The sequence below is a fragment of the Terrapene carolina genome, unplaced genomic scaffold (assembly GCF_002925995.2).
Source record: "Terrapene carolina triunguis isolate 2854851 unplaced genomic scaffold, T_m_triunguis-2.0 Scaffold66, whole genome shotgun sequence".
Classification (NCBI taxonomy): domain Eukaryota; kingdom Metazoa; phylum Chordata; order Testudines; family Emydidae; genus Terrapene; species Terrapene triunguis.
The window spans coordinates 96,804,779-96,821,686 of NW_020664417.1; the positions used below are offsets into that span (position 1 = coordinate 96,804,779).

Here is a 16,908-nt window from a genome sequence, read left to right on the forward strand (position 1 = left end):
CTAGTAATGCTGCATGAGAAGTAAAGTTTCACAAGAGTTTAAGGCCAGAAGGACCACAAAATCATCTAGTCTGACCTGTGTACCGTAGGCCCTTGAATCTCACTGTTGCCTCTGCATTGAGCTCAATAACTTGTGTTTGACTAAAGCCTCTTCCAGAAAGTCTTGATTTGAAGACATCAAGAAATGGTGACTCCTCCACTTCCCTTGATCACCCTCACCGTTACAAAACTGTGCCTTATTTTTGATTTGAATGTGTCTGGCTTCAGCTTCCAGCCACTAGTTCTTGTTGTGCCTTTCTCCACTAGATTAGATTAAAGAGCCCTAAAATACCTGTAATTTCTCCCCTTGAAGGTACTTATACACTGTAATCAAGTCAGCGCTCAATCTTCAAGCGCAACAGATTCAGCTTTCTAAGTCTCTCACTGTAAAGCATTTTCTCCAGCCCTCAAATATTTTTTGTGGCTTATTTCTACACCCTCTCCAATTTTTTCAACAGCCCTTTTAAGTGATGTGGGCATCAAACCTGGACACAGTATTCCAGTCTCAGTCTCATCAATGCAGTCCACAGGAGGTAAAAATCACCTTCCTCACTGTTCTCCTGAACCTGGCAGGACTCTCAGACCCCAGGCTGAGGCTGCAGGGCCGGCAGCTGGAAAACTTGTGGTTTTGCTTATGGAGTGAGCACGTTTGATCGGGAACCACTGAGGCACAACCATGGAGTCCCACAAAAGCATTTTTACAAAGCCACTTTTCAGAGCACAGTTGTATGTTAAAGGGCAAGACCAACCAAATAAGAGAACTGCATATGAGTACGGAGTAATTCATCTTAAAACACAAATTATGACCTTTCTACAATTCTTTGCCCTCAAGTCTAACTGAGCTGTTTTTGAAGTTGGAAGAAAGTTCTGAAAGGCGACAGAACCTATGTAAGCAATCATAGAACCATAGGGTTAGAAGCAGGGCCGGCTCCAGCGTTTTTGCTGCCCCAAGCGATCGGCGGCACTTCAGCGGCAGCTCTACCGCTGCCGCTTCCTTCTTCGGCGGCAATTCGGCAGCAGGTCCTTCCCTCTGAGAGGGACTGAGGGACCTGCCACCGAAGACCCGGACGTGCCGCCCATTTCCGTTGGCCGCCCCAAGCACCTGCTTGCTACGCTGGTGCCTGGAGCCGGCCCTGGTTAGAAGGTGCCTGCAAGGGTCATCTAGTCTAACCCTCTGCCACGATGCAGGATTTGTTGTGTCTAAAGCAAACAAACTCTGGGTGAAAGCCTGCCTCCATTGAAGCCAGGGGCAAAACGCTGTCCCTGCTGTATTTTCAGCCTGCCTGCAACTATACTCAAACCTGCAGTCAGCCCCAGTCTCCTGCTCTCCCCCACAAAGAGCTAGATGGCATTCCTGGTACATCCATCGCTCCCAGTAGCTTCCATGGGCATTGAGGCTTAATTTCCTGCACACCCGAAACCCCCACTGAAGGAGCTCTGGATGTGCAAGGAACGCAGGACTGGAAGCCCGAGTAAGGTTTTCCAATACACAGAGCTGACAATCAAATCTACCCATCCAGCTACAATACTTTCCCTGCGAGACAAATGAAAAACACCACCCTGTTTCATCAATGTCCATTTTCAAAAGTGAATCTCAAGGAAAACAGAGCAAAAGCCCTTTGTAACAGAGCTCTTTGAAAGCCCAGAGCCCAGTTGTATTGAGCAGGCTCTCAAAACTAACAAGAAAGGCCGTGCCCGTTTGGTCTTTGGCTTTCACAGGGCAGTCAGGCAAGAGGGAGGGATTCCACAAACAGCAGCTAACTGAGAACCTGCTCATATAAAAGGCTTTGCTGACATTAAAGTGCTGTTTGGAACAGCCAAGCAGTGTCTTGCAGTCAGAGTTCAACAAGAAACCGGTTAATGTCAATTGGTAGCAAACTGTAAGCAGGCACATCTGAATTCCTTGACTAACATTTTGCCCTTCTGTGATCTTTCCATCTGAGGAGCTCAGAGCACGCTACATGGATGAAAAGACCTTCACAACACCCCTGTGCAGTACTGTAGTATTTCTACTCACGTCTTATAGATAGGGAAACTGAGGCACAGAGCTATCCGTGACTCTGCACGAGAGAGAGAGAGATGGGAATGGCACTGGGGACTCCTAAAGTCACAGTCCCATGTTCAGCCACCAGACTGTGCTGTCCCCCTTACTGTTAATATAAAAAAGGCTTATTAAATAAAATTTTTTGTCTCCTGGACCGTTCATTAAGAGTGTTAACATACAGTAGCCTTGAATGTACTAGAGAGCTTTTTATCCATCTGTAATCTCTTGTCTTATACTTAGAGTATAAGCGCTTTGGGATGGTCTTTTTGTTCTGGTTTGGACAGTGCCCAGCACAATGGGGTCCTGGTCCATGACTCGGGTTCCTAGGCACTACTGCAATACAAGTAATGCATAAATAATAATAATAGTATAATATTTCCAGACCAGTTTTGCAGATTTAGGTTTTCAGGTAGGGTCCTATATATCAGAACCATTCTGCCATTATACCGACAAGTCACTCCTGTCTGGCACTGGTGAGAGAGACAAGGTGAGTGAGGTAATATCTTTTATTGGACCCACTTCTGCTGGTGAGAGAGGCAAGCTTTCAAGTTTAAAGCTGAGATTTCTAACAGACTCTGTTTTATGGTTATTTCTTCCTCCCAATTCTCCTTCCTGTATCCTACGTGTCTGTTTGGTCCATCTGTTGCATCCGGACACTTTGACTGCAAACTCTTTTGGGCTGAGACTATGAGTCGTCTTTGCTACTTGTCCGTAGAGCACCTAGCCCGGATTCTGGGTTGTATTAAGATGCACCAATGAACCCCAAACAACAAAACACAAATTGAAAGCTCCTGGGAAAAGGGTGGAAATCGAGCTCTCTGCAGGAGGATGGACTCAAACAGGATATAGGGTTCTGACAGCTCGCAAAAAGTCCGGCCAAACAACCAAACTTCAGGGTGCTCATCTAAACTGACCTCCAAACCTTTAGAGCGGTTGAAGCATCAGTCCTTTTGCCAAGTCCCGGATGGAACTATGCTGAGACTGAGCTGTCTCTCTCTCTCTTCACAGGCAGATTTGGATGCATTAGGAGTTACATGTGTAAAAATCCCATCGGTGCCACTTGAAACAGACTCTGAAAGATATAAAGAAGTGCTTTGTGAACCACCAAACTGGCTACCGCAACTAGGCAAATGAAGTGCATCTAATCCACTGGGCCTTCCTGGGGCAGATATCTTAGTGGTTTGAGCACTGGCCTGCTAAACCCAGGGTTGTGAGTTCAATCCTTGAGGGGGCCAGAGGGATCTGGGGCAAAAAAATCTGTCTGGAAATTGGTCCTGCTTTGAGCAGGGGGCTGGGCTAGATGACCTCCTGAGGTCCCTTCCAACCCTGGTATTCTATGATTCTATGATCCCAGTTACTGCCTAGTAGTAAAAGGGCTGTGATTTCCAGGGAGCCATCCTGCTCCCAACCAGGTGTATCAATCAGACTTATTATGTGTATTGTGGTTGTGCCTGGAGGTCACCAACCAGGGAACAAGGCCCCATTGTGCTAAGTAGGCCCTGCCCCAAAGAGCTTACAACCTAAGTAAGTATTGTGCTCACCTGGGGTCTGATGCAAAGCCCACTGATGTCTCTAGGAACCTTTTTGTTGACTTCAATGGCCTTTGAATCAGGCCTTTGATGGCCAGCCACACTACAGATCTGACCTATTATTAAAACTGGGGAAAAGGGGAATCAGGAGCAAGAGACAATATTCAACAGACCAAGAGTTCAATCTAACTCCAAATGAAATGAACCATCCTGACTCCAGTCGGACTTGAATCAGGCTCATCTTGACTGACTAACTGGGGTTTCTCTGGACGGGCAGTGACTGGGTGAATCTCACTTTGGAAAGGGGTGATTTAGAGAGAGTTTTGTAGTGACCCCAAAAAGATTCTGCCATTTACTCTAGTAACAAGTGAGCTGTGAATCTTAAAAATATTCACTGTTATCTTAGGAGTAACTTTCTTGTGTCATAAGTTTTTTTCCCCCTCTTGTATCATGTTTAGATAATTGCATTCAAGCAAGAGAATTTCTCCCTGATGCATCAGAACCCACTTAACACTTTGCAGAAGAGCCAGTATGTTTTACAGGGGACAGGAGCAAGCCTTGAGCACTCATGGAGCTAGTTCCCATGGAGTTTTTCGCAAGACTGAGGATGTGAGCCCCAGATTCTTATTTGGGCACATTCTGCCCATCTAAGCTCTCCCTGAAGTTTCAGCTGGGCAAGTTATTTTTCACTTTCTGTCCTACACAGCTGGGGAGTGTTCAACACCTCCTGGCAGCATTACAGTGGCAGAACTGACTCCTGTGTAGCTGTAGAGTGTATTGTAATCCTTCGGGATGAAGGGTGCTACACACAAACGCAATACATGACCTCGGCCCTAAGAAATGCCATACTGGAGCTGGATAATGCTCCATCCAGTCTGATATCCTCTCGCTAAAAATAGTCCATTACTCAACTTTTCACATCATGACATCACTCTGGACCCTGCATTCATAGCCCCTCCACAAGTATTTTGTACTCATTTGGGTTTGTTACTTGGTTTCCTAGGACTTCACGGTTGCCCGTGTGACACGTGATGGTCAATGCTGAACATCATGGTGACAGTAGGGATAGAACTCAGCTCCGCTTATTCCAAGAGCACAGGCCCCTACCACCTAAGCTAAAGGAGACTCAGCATTAGCTGTATAGGGACTAAGTCACACAGCTGAGAAATCCTGACTCTCTCCAGAGAGGGACAGTGATACAAACCACATGTGCTCGCCAGTTTACCCTCCCTTTTCCATGGAAAATGGATTTCTCACAACGCTTCCATTATTTTAAGTTATTTAAAAGAAACAAAACAAGACTTGAAGATACAAGGTTACTCCCAACCTCTGATGGCTCAGCGCCTCCGTGGAGACAGAAATCTGCTGCTCTAGGCAGACAAGCTTCTGACTCCTGCTAAGCTCTTTGCCTCACCAATGGCTTGTGGCAATGAGTTCCACAGGTTAGCTGTTCATTGTATATAAAATATTCCGTTTACTCAATTTGCAAACTTGCCCCCTTTCAGTTTCATTGAACGTGCCTTTGTTCTTGTATTAAGAGGAAGGACGAATAGCAGAGCTCAATCCATCTTCTCTAGATCAATTGTTACTTTTTAATGCCTTCATCACTCTCTCTCAGGTAAACAGTCCTAGTTTTTTCAGCCTCCTTTCAGAAGGAAGTAGCTGGAGGGGGTCATCATAACAATGCTTTCCATACCATCATAACAAACACTCTGTGAAGAGATCACAGCTCCCTTGGGAGGCAGTCTTGCTCACATGTACTCTCCTGGTGAATAAAATAATTTCTCCCAGTCAACTGTTTTCCCCTCCTGCTCCCACAAGCTGCTCACAGGAGGGCAGCCCCACATCCATGCTCCTTTCCCAGGCCACCCAGCAGAAATTGGGAAAACACATGCCATCTCTGATTGCTCTGTGGTAGGCAGCCAGCCACTACTGGCGCTCACAGGACGGTTGGTAAGCATGAGTCGGGAAGGGGAACGAGCCAGCATGGGAGGATAAAGGGAGCCATCAAGGGACAGAGGAGAGTCATCATGTGGGCAGCAAGAGAAGAGAACAGAGGGAGTAGGGGAAAGAGGAAGAGTAAAGGGGCACTAGTGCACCTAAACAACTAATCTAGGATTGGAAAGTGTTCCTGACAATTATGTAATCATACAAGAGTCCATCGGGCTGTGCAAAACACACACACACACAAATCCTATAGGGGCTAGGTGATGGCAGGCTGGGCTGTAAAGGTTTTTAATCAGCTTGAATCTGGATGGCTGCATTACTCCCAAGCAGAGAAGTCACAAGTGTATTATCCAGACTCTACCCCTCCTGCTGCTCCAAGCATTCCCAACCAGCAACACTTGACCTGATTCTTGTCAGTTTCGTAGCTGACCACAGGGTTCTGACTGGCAGCTGTGAAAACTGACCGGGTAGCAGTGGCAGCATGGGCGCGGTCAGCCTGAAGACTCAGGCAGACAGCACTGCATAAATTTATGCTGTGCTCACATACATAGGGCCAACTTTGCAACCATGAGAGCTAGGTTTTGTTGTTGTTGTTTTTTGAATGGAAGCCTCCCATGACTCTTCCCCAGCTGCTCCCGCCTAGAAATGGAAAAAGCATCACCTTCACGAAAGCAAACAGGTCAAACGAAAGTCAGTTCAATTTTATCTGATGTGCAAGTACTGAGAGAGCAGATCTATTTGTTTCAAGGGCATGCACTCAGTTTTTCCTCATGTGCCCTTCGATCATCCTGCTATGCATCCCTTGGGTTGAAGGTGCTTTACAATCACCCAACCTGTTCTGTCCTAGCTGTTGATTGCTGGGTATTTCCAGATCAGGGGAAGGTGTGGAACTGCACAGGGCTTGTACCTGGCTGGTAGGTTCATTGCTTGGACAAGACCACATCCAGTGGAAGGCTGAGACCGAGGCTAAAGCTGGAGAGGCTGGGGATGGTTTTCTCCTGGGCAAGTACCTCTCTGTGTGCTAGCTCAGTCCTCAAAGCCCACACAACAGCTACTCCAGATAGCCCACATCTTCCCATTTCTTACCCTGTCTTAGGGGAGGCAGTGCAGCCTAGCAGACAGAGCACTGGATTGGGACTTAGAAAACCCGGGCATTCGATTCCTGGCTCCACCACTGACCGGCCCGGTAGTCTTGAGTAAATCACGCTCCCCCTTTGTGCCTCAGTTTCCCCATCTACAAAATGGGATAACAACACTGACCTCCTTTGTGAAGAGCTTTGAGATCTACTGATGAAAAGTGCTAGATTAGAGCTAGATATTATGATGACCCAACAGCAACAGCTTAACAATCAAACTGAACCTAATAGCTTAGGTCCTAAAGTACTTATTGATGGTGTTGCTTTTTCAGCAGGTGGAGCTCTTGCCTTTCGAAGAGATACTCAAACCAGTGCCTCAGGAGGACATGGAAACATAAAACCAAGGTCCTGGCCACTCTGTACTCAAAGATCCACAGCATGTTTGGCAAAAAAACTTCATCCTCCTTGCTAAACACCAACTTGGATATTTACATTCTGTCCCGCTACAATTTCTATCAATTTTACTTGCTTCTTTCTTTCCTGTCCTTAGCTGCTGTTTAGTGTTGCAGGGCGCTGTTCAACAGCTGCCATGTTCCACCCTGGAGGTGGCCACACTGGGAGATCCAAACCGTTACTGGCAATTGTAAAGTATGGCTACCCTGCAGCTGGGAGGGTAGACAAGACAAGACAAGACAAGAGGGTAGATCTGGGTAGACAAGACTCACCAGTTTTGCTCCAGCTATCACGTTAAAATATAGTAGCGTGAACGCTGCGGCACGAGTGGATGGCTCAGACTAGCCACCTGAGCTTGCATTCAGGCGGATAGCCCGAGCCACAGCGTCCACACTGCTATTTTTAGCACGCTAACCTGATCAAAGCGAGCGTGAGTCTTGCTATCGAGGTCGGGAGGCACGTTCCAAGCTGCAGCGTAGACATATCCTAAGATGCTTTGGGATTTGTCTGGATGACAGCTCCTATACAAATGTAAGACACAATCATGACTCAGCACTTATGGGGCCTTTGTGTGTCCCAAGCACGTGACAAACAACTAATCAATCAATAGTAAGGTCCTTATTCAGACTCGACTGAATAGCTAAGCTCTCATCGGGTCTCCCGCTTTGTTCTGAATGCAACTAGGGTAAGGCTCTAGGCAGCAGTTTCCTAGCGGAGGTCCTGCCAGTGAGAACGCTCACCCCAGGGAGCAAGTTGAAAAATGATATCACATCACAGGGCACGCTCACAATCTCACAACGATGACGGACATCAGTTACGCCTGCTGAATACAAACGCGGCACTGCCTTATTGCATGGGCCAGTACTGTATGAACCGCTCACACTCGCACAGAACATTCCTAGTTTGTACCGAGGACCTAATTCTACAACAGTGTGGGCCAGGTGTTGGACTGGGAATCAGGAGACGTGTGTACTATTCCCAGTTCTCCTGCTGACCTACTGTATGGTCTTGAGCAAGTCACTTCACCTCTGTGTGACTCAGTGTCTCCTCCCACCCCTTTGTGCCTTGTCTATTTAAATTGTGAGCTCATCAGGGCAGGGACTTTTTCTCACTAGGCTATACGTACAGCACCTAGCACGGTGAGGCCTCTAGGTATGCCTGTCACCCAAATTATAACTAACGATACAGCCCTTCCTCCCACAAGGGCTGCAAGTTCTGGCTTTTGGTTATCAGAGCTGGACACGTTTTTTTTAAAAAAAGTATCACACTAGCCAACTGAATTGTGGAGACTTTCCCGGGCTGTTCACCAACATTTCTAGACCAGGGCCCATTCCAACACCCACGGAAGTCAATGGAAAGGTTCTCAGCAACTTCTGTGGGCTTTGGCTCAAGCCATTACAGCACCGAGAAAATATCCCGTCAACCCCAATGTGCTAGACTCATTTTTAAACATGGAAGCCAAGACTCACGCAGACAGTTTTAGAACCAGCTGCTTATGTTACACATTCTTAAGGAAGGTCAAGTAATCCAGCAAACAGCTCATGGCTTTCCCGCGCCGACCTTCAACTGCTTTAATTAAAAGAAAAAGGAGAGCCGCACCAAAAGACTGAGTCGTGAAAGCTGGCTATCAAAATCTTACAGGGGTAAACTCATTTGACCTTGCAGGAAGAATAGCCCTTCTGGTCATGTGGCCTATGCCCACTGGGCATTTAATTACAAAAATCTACTGAATGTTTAAGGAGAGGGAAATTCTTCCTGGGAGCATTGCAGGGGTGATTGGGACTGAGACAGGCGTTACAGCAAAGCCCATCTACTGTCTACAGCGTGCCAGATGAAGAGCGGTGATAGCCTATGTCACGTCAGGGAGATCCTGCTCAGTGCCAATAGCAACTGCACAGTCCTTGGGACACATCCTTTGCTCTCCCTGAAGTCCGCGGCGCTGCATCAGTTTGCACCAGTGGAAGATCTGCCCTCTGCAGAGTCTAAAGATATCTTACCCAGGAACTTAATTTTGTGTCAGGTTTTTATTTTAAAGCACTCAAAGAAACAAGCAGAAATTGGCAAGATCCCTAGTGATACAGGCTCTGAGCTCAAAGCTCTACTTCACGGTAACTACAATGGGGCTGGGGCACTGGCCCAGGGTCTCAATGTCGCTAAAGAGAGGTAAGCCAATGACCAGCACGCATCCACCCATATTCTGATCTGAGTTCGGTGCACTGGTCAATAGAATTATAGAATAGCAGGGTTGGAAGGGACCTCATCTAGTCCAACCCCCTGCTCAAAGCAGGACCAATCCCCAGACAGATTTTTATCCCAGTTCCCTAAATGGCCCCCTCAAGGATTGAACTCTCAACCCTGGGTTTAGCAGGCCGATGCTCAAACCACTGAGCTATCCCCCCCCCATAAGGAGCAGCCCCATTGAAGCAACCAGAGTGAGATTAGAAGTGAGCCCCTGGGGGTTGTTATGTATTGAGAGCTGTCAATGGGCACATATTTAGACCAGTGTAAATCCAAAGCAACACCACTGAAGTTTGTGGAGTTACACAGGGATCAATTCACCCTTTTTTTGTTTTAATCCAACACACAAAGGCCTTGCCTGCCCAGTCGCAGATCCCTACCCGGCAGCGAGAGAAGGAGACCCAGTCAACAGCTATTATCCCCCCTTGACCATCCCTGGGCTTTTAGAGTTTAGGGTTAGGGTAGATTGCTTAGTGGCTCCTGCTGTCCCTGAAGCCAAGGGAGGGAAATGGCCAAAAATGGCAGCTGACCCCTCCCCCATTCAGATACTTAGCCCTAAGTGTTATCTGGTGACGCAGGGTGGATCAGATCCCTGCTCTGTTCCCTCCAAGCCCAATCTGTTGGGATGCAGGGTAGGGCCAGCGGAAAAAGTGGAATCATTTCCACCCACTCAGAAAGCAGGAAGCTGCAGCCATCAGGAAGCTGAGTTTCTCGTGCCTCGCTCCCAGGATTGCCAATCCCAAATAATAAGAACATTGGAACGGTCATACTGGGTCAGACCAATGGTCCAGTATCCTGTCTTCCAACAGTGGCCAACGCCAGGTGCTTTAGAGGGAATGAACAGACCAGGTAATCAACAAGTGATCCATCCCCTGTCGCCCATTCCCAGCTTCTGGCAAACAGAGGCTAGGGACACCATCCCTGCCCATCCTGGCTAATAGCCATTGATGGATCTATCCTCCATTAATGTATCTAGTTCTTTTTTGAACCCTTGGGCCTTCATAACATCCTCTGGCAAAGAGTTCCACAGGTTGACTCTGTGTTGTGTAAAGAAATACTTCATCTGTTTTAAACCTGCTGCTTATTAATTTCATTTAGTGACCCCTTGTTCTTGTGTTATGAGAAGGAGTAAATAACACTTCCTTATTTACTTTCTCCACACCCATCATGATTTTCAAAAATTAAACATCATGCATTGGACCACTTCCAAATTGTAAGCTTGGCTTCGAAAGAACAACTTGGTGGTGTTTGTATTTGCTTGCTGGTGTCTGAGCTTTTAAGGTTCATGTTTTTTGACTTTTCCCCACAACCATAGGGCCTAGAAACCTATTTATTTTTTTAAATTGCAAGCTGAGATTCTCTTCAATTTACGTGATCCTTCGGCCCAGCAGAAAGATACGAGATTCGCTGTCAAACCGTGAGCTAGCAACCCTGCAATCCTTGGCACTTTCATCTAAAGTGTGACTAATGGAGACATTATTTTCTTGTGTGGTAGAAATGAGAAAGTGAAACAAAAAAATAAAAACACATGGCAAGTGATCAAGGAAAGACTTGCTTGTTCCATAGCCACAGAGGTCTGAATGCCCTCCCAGGTCACCAGCAGGCGTGAGCAGAGCAGTAAAGGGACCGCAGGGAAGTGGTGTTGGAGAAAGAGAAGATGGGAAAGGGGGTAGGTGTGGGGCTGAAATGCTGCTAATGATTGTGACTGAGCATCTGGCAGGATCTAGTCCAGTTGCATTTGTTTTAACACAAACATTCCGGTTTGCCTTTCAGAGCCACCAGGTCCACTGCTTAAAGTGGTCTGAAAAAACTTTGATTCTAATCTGGGAGCAAGAGCTTTGGTCAGATAGTGCTGAAAGCACACCTCTCAGCAACACCAATCAATTCAAAAACGTATCTTTTGGCTGGGTCTGCAGCCCCTTGTGACCTCTCCTGCCCCCTCCCCCCGAAGTGCTGGCCACATCTCACTAGAAGCCAGCAACACAAAGCAGAGTCAGCACAGCTAACTGAGTCTGAACCCCCCCCCATCTCCCCAACATCCTCCTCCTCCGTCACATATTGAAACAACGTCACCCAAGCGACCCAAAACTGGCGGAGGAATGAAACCGCGCTAAGGCTCAGTCAGTTCTCTCCTACCTGCAGGGAGAAAAATAACCCGCCTGTGCTTTTCAGGCTTGGAATCTCTCTCTTACCAACTGGTGCTGCTGCTTCCGACTTGGAGATGCCAAGGGATCATTTTGCGAAGAAAATAGTCTTTAATCTGCACCGTTCCCTCCTGGATGGTTCCTAAATAACAACTAGGGTGTGTCTATGTTGCACACTTGGGCTCATGGGACTCGGGTTACGGGGCTATGGTGTACACATTCAGGCTCCAGCTGGAGCCCAAGCTCTGGGACCCCATGAAAGGGGAGAGTGCTAGAGCCTTTGCTCCAGACCGAACCTGAATGTGTGCACCACAATTAAACAGCCCCTAGCGCAGAGGTGGGTAAACTACGGCCCGCGGGCCACATCCGGCCCATGGGACCGTCCTGCCCGGCCCTTGACCTCCCGGCCGGGGAGGCTAGCCCCCAGCTCCTCCCCTACTGTCCCCCCTTCCCCGCAGCCATGCGGGCAGCGCTCTGGGCAGCAGGGCTGTGCGCTTCTGCAGGGCAGCGCGGCAGCGTGTCTGGCTCCGGCCGGGCGGCACGGCTGCCAGACATGCTGCTCTGAGCGGCATGGTAAGGGGGCCGGTGGGGTTGGGTAAGGGGTCCCGGGGGGCAGTCAAGGGACAGGGAGTTGGGGGTGGTTGGATGGGGCGGGGGTTGGATAAGCGTGGGAGTCCCGGGGGGCCTGTCAGGGGGTAGGGGAGTGGATGAGGGGGCAGTCAGGGGACAGGGAGCAGGGGGGGTTGGATAGGGAGTGGGGTCCTGGGGGGGCAGTTAGGGGCAGGGGGTCCCAGGAGGGGGCGATCAGGGGACAAGGAGCAGGGTGGTGGTGGATGGGTCAGGGGTTCTGAGGGGGGCCGTCAGGGGGCGGGAAGTGGGAGGGGTCGGATAGGAGGCCGGGGCCAGGTTGTTTGGGGAGGCACAGCCTTCCCTACCCGGCCCTCCATACAGTTTTGCAACCCCAATGTGGCCCTCGGGCCAAAAAGTTTGCCCACCCCTGCCCTAGTCAGCTGACATGGGCCAGCCGTGGGTATTTCACTGCAGCGTAGACGTACACCTAGAGCCTTTGTTCAGGAGATTCTGGACATGCTAAGCCTCCATTTTGGCCATAACCAGCCTAGAAAAGTGAACGAGCTATAACTGAACCCATTTAAGAACAAACGGCTCAGTGAGCCCCCACTAGCCATGCCAAACCTCCCCCAACCCATTTTAACTGCCGTGCCCTCTGGGGACCTATCCCACAACGCCCGCCTCGGCTCCCAGCAGCAGTGTATTCTGGGAGATGGTGCCAGGCCAGTAGCAGGAGGACTAGCTGTACTGTTTCAGCTTGTTAGCATCCACACTGGGACTAAACTGGTTCAGAATGAACTGGGGAAGCTTTAACCGGGTATTAAACCTGTCGGAAGGCTGGCTGTGCTACCCAGCTATTAGACCTCTCGGGGCATTTTGGTGCATGGACACAAAGCGTTCTACAAGCCTTCTAGGGCCTCTGATTGTTTATTGTCCCTAGTGTAGACAAGGCATTTGCTGGATGGCAAATGACAAAGTAGTAATGAAACAACCTTAAATTTACTCAGCATGGGGGGAAAAAAAACACAGCCATGTACATGAGCAAAAACTAGCTGTCGTCAATACAATAAAAAAGTTGATTCTATACTACGCTACTGCCCCTGTGTGTCCTGTCCATTATTGGAGAACAGTGGTCAGGCAGGTAGGTTAGAAGGTTAAAGGTTCTCTCATGGCAGAAGGAGCCAGAGACGCATGGAGCAGGGGTGAGGAGGTATCATTGCTCAGCAGCAATGGCTTGATTTTCAGAGACATTGATCATGCGCTTCCCCCTCTGCAGCTCATTGGAGCAGATCTGCGCCTTTTAAAGTTAGCCAGATTTTCAAATAATTTAGGGGTAAAATCATGCACCTAACTCATACAGTTACTGCAATGAAGTGCACATACTGGGTAATCACCTGTAAATAGCCAGCTAGCAGGAATTCTCAAAGTGCTCAGCATCACTTTTACCCCACTAATTGCAACGTGATTTTTGGGGTGGGAGCACCCAGAGGCCCCAACAAAGATCAGGACCCAATGTGCTGGGCACTGCGGGCATACACACACTGGAAGCCAGTTCCTGCTGCCTTGAAGAACTTACAATCCAACTGAAGATAAAGCGGGGTGCAAGACGATCAGAGGGGATGAAGGAGGGTAACAGAGATAGGAGACACATGCTTACAAAGACTAGCTAGACACAAAGACTAGCAAGCCCTAAAAGTACACCTCTACCCCAATATAACGCTGTCCTCGGGAGCCAAAAAATCTTACCGCATTATAGGTGAAACCGCGTTATATCGAACTTGCTTTGATCCGCTGGAGTGCGCAGCCCCGCACCCCCCCCGAGTGCTGCTTTACCGCGTTATACCCAAATTCATGTTATATCAGGTCGCGTTATATCGGGGTAGAAGTGTATAGGGCGTGGTTTGCAAAAGTGGAGTCAGTGAGAGCACAGTTTAAGCCAATGGGGAAAGCTTTCGGAAAGCCCACCGTGACAACACCAAGAACACATGCTACCCTTGATCTCTGTGTAAGCCTCTTCCTGCTATCGGCAGGACCTCTGCTGTGGATCAAGGGGATTAACTGGCCCTACATCTTATGTTGAGTAACACCCTGCTTTACGATGCCGTGGGATTAGTTGTGGAGTAAACTGCTGCACAATGCTCTTAGGACCATCAGAATCCGGCGCTTTGTAAACCTGGCCCGCAGCCCATAATAAAAAATGTAAGATAGATCTTGCAGAAGCTTCCAGGTACAGTCTGATCCCTCCACGGTTTAGTTTCTGGAGAGGCTAATCTTCACAGCTGCATTAGTATTTATTATTAGTGTTATCGTAGTGGCTGGGAGCTCTAGTCACGGCCCAGGGCCCCACTAGGTGCTGTACAAACACAGAACAACAAAAAAGCATGGCCCCTGTCCAAAAGATCTTCTGATCTAAGCGGAAGACAAGCGATGGGTACAGACAGATGGGGCGATTACAAGGGAACAATGAGACAATTCCAGTCACCGTGACGGGCAGTGCTGTCTGCACACCAGCAGCCTGACCGTTGTCAAGTTTCTTGTAGGCAGCACAGAAAAGGAAGTTTTCAGGAGGGATCTGAAGGAGAACAGTGAAGTGGCCTTGTGGATGTTTACAGGGAGCACCTAGAGTTTAAGGTCAGAAGGGACCATTAGATCACCTTTCTAGTCTTACCTCCCGTAGATCACTGGACATTAAATTTCCCTTAGTTAGCCTAGTACAGAGCCCTTCCTTTCTCCTTCACAAGGGTTGCCAACATCTCCTGGTTCTGTTAGCAAAGAGGTCTTGGCCTTTCTTTTTAAGAAGATCATCTCTCTTCAAGATGGTTTTGTGAACTATACGGCCGGGGCTGTCTCATAGACTCATAGACTCATAGACTTTAAGGTCAGAAGGGACCAATATGGTCATCTAGTCTGACCCCCCGCATGATGCAGGCGACAAAAGCTGACCCCCCCCACTTTCCCTTAACTCTGCTGTTGAAGTCTCCAGATCGTGATCTAAAGACTTCAAGTCGCAGAGAATCTTCCAGCTTCCTGTCCTCAGGCATACGCAGAATACGCAGCTGTGTAGGGCACCACGAAATTTGGGGCACCAAATTTCATGGAGCCCTCCGCAGCTGCGGGCTTCGTATGCAGCAGTGCCGGTGGCCAGCTCCATCCCCCAGCGGGCCCCCCTGTGGGGTGCACCCACTGCAAGTGGCAGGGACGTTCCTAAGGGGGTGCAGGGCCGGGGACAACTCCCTCCGCCCCTGCCCCGCCTCTTCCCGCCCCCACCCCGCCCACTTTTTGCACCCCTTCTCCCAAGCCCCCTCCCCCAGCGATGGACGCGGCCCAGGGGATTAGCGGGGGGGCCTGATGCTGGCAGCAGGGGTCAGACCTACCCCTGCACTCACCGGCGGTGGTGGGAAGCAGAGGAACCCAGCCCCAGCCTGCTCCACTCCGCTGGCTCCCCGCTGTGTCGCTCTGCTTCCCGCCGCAGGTGTGTGTGGGGGGGACGGACCCCTTCCCCCAAGCCCTCTCCCCCCGAGTGACACAGCTGGGGCCGGGTCGTTCCGCTTCCTGCTGCTGGCGCCAGGCTCCCCGCTAATCCCCCGGGCCGCTCTGGGCCTGTGGGGCCCCCCAAAGCGGCCCCCCACAGCTCCTGCCTCCGCCGCCCCGCGCAGCCCATACCCTCCGCAGGCCAAAGAGCTTACGATCTAAGTCGACAAGACAGGCACAGGGTGGGGGAAGGGTAGAACACACAAGCAGAGGGTACGACGTCAGGGCAACAAATGGCATGTTGGTGCCACCATTTTTTTTTGGTGGGGGGGATGGGTTTAGTTAGGAGGGGGAATCAGCTAAATGGAAAGAAAAGTGAAGGAAGAGGGGACACTGAAGGGAAGGGGGGGTAAGGGTGTGACCCAGACATAGGTGCCAACTCCGTGGGTGCTCTGGGCCTGGAGCACCCATGGGGAAAAAATGGTGGGTGCTGAGCACCCACTGGCAGCTCCCCATCAGCTCCCCGCCATCCCCTCAACAACTCCCGCCCACCAGCGGGCCCTGCAGATCTGCACTTCCCTCTCCCTCCCCATGCCTCCTGCCCACCATGATCAGCTGTTTCGCAGCATTCAGGAGGCTCTGGGGGAGGAACTGGACGGGAAGAGGCAGGGTGGGGGCGGGAAGAGGTGGGGCGGGGTGGAGCAGGGGCGGGAAGAGGCAGGGTGGGGCCTTGGGGGAAGGGGTGGAGTGGGTGTCGGGTCTGGGGCAGAGCTGGGGATTGGTCACCCCCTGGCACTTTGAAAAGTCGGCGCCTGTGGATCCAGGGACCCTTGGTGTCAACTGGTAGAGGGCACAGGGGGTACATAGGGTTTTACAGGGAACCCCTGGATCAGATGTCTGCATAACAAGTCATCAAAGGCTGGATGTGAGGTCTCTGCTGAGAGCCAGTAGCCCACTGGCCAGCATAATCAGTGTGACATGTACATACGGATACTATATAAGGAGTTCTGTACCTAGACTGAAAATATGTTCTTAAGGTCTTGGAGTTAAGAGCTTGTCTACACTTAAAACGCTACAGCGGCACAGCGATGTTGTTTGTCCTTCAGGTTCAAAGATGACCAGGACCTCACCGGTCGGTTCGGTTTCTGTGAACATGTGAGTGGCTGACCAAGCCAATGTGAACTATAGTGCTTCAGCGCAGACACTACCTATGCCGATGGGAGGGGTTCTTCCATCAGTGTAGCTAATCCACCTCCCCGAAAGATGGTAGTTAGGGTGATGGAAGAATTTTTCTGTGGACCTAGCACCGTCTACATGGGGACTTAAGCGGCATAGTTAAGTCGACCTAGGGATGTGGATTTTTTACACCCCTGAGTGGTGTAGTTATGCCAACCTAGT

The 16,908-nt window shown here is 49.7% G+C and overlaps 1 protein-coding gene across 7 annotated transcripts in view; it reads right to left on the reverse strand.

Moving 5' to 3' along the window:
• Positions 1-16,908, reverse strand: part of LZTS3 (leucine zipper tumor suppressor family member 3) — a 140,515-nt gene that overhangs the window by 25,440 nt on the left and 98,167 nt on the right. For 3 of the 7 annotated variants that reach the window (XM_024193796.2, XM_024193795.2, XM_024193793.2), the window contains exon 2: positions 2,997-3,154. The exons of the other annotated variants lie outside the window; for them this stretch is intronic. The gene's annotated coding sequence lies outside the window, so the exon portion shown is untranslated. The remainder of the gene's footprint in view (positions 1-2,996; positions 3,155-16,908) is intronic. 7 annotated transcript variants of the gene reach the window in all.